Here is a 2,712-nt window from a genome sequence, read left to right on the forward strand (position 1 = left end):
CGGTAACACACTCAGTTGATTCATTTTAGTTAAGTTAAGGTTCAAGTTATCTACAACCGGACATTAACAAATTCCCATCTGCCCATAACCGCGGGCACGGCTTTCGAAAGTTCAAATCCCTGCAGGGGAGTCCCAACTTAGACCATGACAAGCTTTCACGGTCAACGAAGGGATAGACCTCCTCCCAAGACGTTCCGATCAGACTCGGTATCTCGGTTCTTCAAGACAACTCCGACAACGGTAAAACAAGTCCAGCAACACCACCCACTGTGCCGACAAATCCCGATAGGAGCTGCACATATCTCGTTCTTAGGGCACACCGGATAAGCTAAGCGTACGGGAGCCAACGTAACCCAAGTTGCCAAGGGACGGCCCCGCACGGTGCTCTAGGTTGGACCAACACTCGGAGGAGCACTGGCCCGAGGGGGGGGGGGTTAAATAAGATGACCCTTGAGTCCGCGAAACCCAAGGGAAAAGGCTAGGTGGCAAATGGTAAAACCAAGGTTGGGCACTGTTGGAGGAGTTTTATTCAAGGCGGACTATCAAGTGGTTCCCATTATAACCCAACCGCGTAAGGAACGCAAAATCCGGGAACATAACACCGATATGACGGAAACTAGGGCGGCAAGAGTAGAACAAAACACTAGGCGAGAGGCCGAGCCTTCCACCCTTTACCAAGTATATAGATGCATTAAGATAACAAGATAATATAATGATATCCCAACAAGTAAATAAATGTTCCAACAAGGAACAGCCTCCAATCTTCACCTGCAACTAGCAACGCTATAAGAGGGGCTGAGCAAAGCGGTAACATAGCCAATCAACGGTTTGCTAGGACATGGTGGGTTAGAGGTTTGACATGGCAATTTGGGAGGCTTGAAAGCAAGTTGTAGGAATCATAGCAATGGCATAGCAAAAGAGCGAGCAATCTAGCATAGAAAAGATAGTAGTGATTTCGAGGGTATGATCATCTTGCCTGCAAAGTTGTCAGAGTTGACTGGATCCTCGAAAGCAAACTCAACGGGCTCCTCGTTAGCGAACTCGTCTCCCGGCTCTACCCAAACAAGACAAACAAGCAACAAGGACACAATCAACCACGTGCAAGGATCAAACAATATGATGCAAGGATGGTATGCTATGCGGGATGCGATGCGGGATGCATATGCAAGAATTGACAAGGGATGCAAGATCCTAGCCTCAACTTGGAAATCCAAGTGTGCCACTGGAAAGATGAGATGAAATCGCTTGAAAACGATATAAAGAACGCCGGAATCGGAGTTACGGTTTGGAAATGGCAAGCAAAACAAATATGACACCGGTCTGCGATTTACAGCAAGTAGCCATCTAAATGCAATGAGATGAACATGCTACAGCACTCAAACATGACAACAAAATACATGGCAGGGATTCATTCATGATGCTTAACAAAAGTCTAGCACTGAGCTACGGCCAATACATCCATTAACAGATTCAAACAATCATGGCAAAAATGTATATGGCAAACAGATTTCAGACTTAGTGAAATTAACACTTGTCTGGAATTTCAGATCAGGTAGCTCTCTTCGGAGCCACAAAACTACATGCTACAGGACCCAAACATGGCAAAGTAAAGCATGGCATGGAGCTACTCAAAGAGCTTAACAAAAGTCCCTTAGTGACCTTGAGCCAAAAGGGATCAGAAAATACAATTGCAAGCATGTGAACATGGCAAAAACATAATCAGATCACAGACTTGGTGAAAACTGGAGCATGCTGAAAACAGATATCAAGTAGGCATGTTTACGAGCTCGATGCACTCACTACGGAGCAAGACATGAAAAGCTAAGCATACATCTATCAAGAACACACAAAATGCAAGCTAGACATGGCAAGAACAATAGCATAGCATGCATGGGTCAACTACAACATCATCGGCAAAATTGCAAACAAGTTGACAATCTGCCCAGATTCACAAAGTAGCAAAAGTAGAGCTCGATTGACTCAAGCTACGGTGCTCCATAATTGCAAATAAAGACATGGATGGATAGAGCACTACAAGATTAACAAAACATCCTTACTGATCATCCTCAAAAGAGGCACGGATCACCCGGAAACAACAAAAACATATGGCCATATGAAATAAACAGCCCAAGGACTTAGTGGAATTGCTAAGTCCCTGAAATCAGCACTACCAAGTGCCTCACTTCGCAAGCTTGTGCTAGTCACCACACACATCACAAAAATACATGGGTTGCACCTCTGGAAAGATGGCAAAACCCTTAACAAAACATATGTAGAACTCATGGGCATATCATGCACACAATAATCATGGCAAAAATGACAAATATGCAAATGGAGTAGCAGATCTGACAATTATCTCAAGTAGTCCTCTTCTAACAGCATTTCGGGCATCAAGATGAGCTCAAATGAAAATGATGCAATGGAATAAAATGATGTACTCTTTGAGATGAACATTTTGATATGCTATATGCCAAAAACGGAGCTATGGATGCAAAGTTATGATGCGATGAACAGGAGCACATGGATTAGGGTTTCGGGCAAAAGTCAACCCTGAGATATTTTCAGATCCAGATCGGGATCTCGCGGGTACTATTCATGCACGGACTTCGAGGACGGCCGGTGGGGCTTGGAGCTCGCCGGAGTTGGTGGTGGTGCTCTCCGGGGATTCGGCCGGCGCGGGGCGGCGGGATGGAGGCTTGCGGCTGGCGAGGC

This window comes from Triticum dicoccoides, chromosome 6A (assembly GCF_002162155.2).
Source record: "Triticum dicoccoides isolate Atlit2015 ecotype Zavitan chromosome 6A, WEW_v2.0, whole genome shotgun sequence".
Lineage (NCBI taxonomy): Eukaryota > Viridiplantae > Streptophyta > Magnoliopsida > Poales > Poaceae > Triticum > Triticum dicoccoides.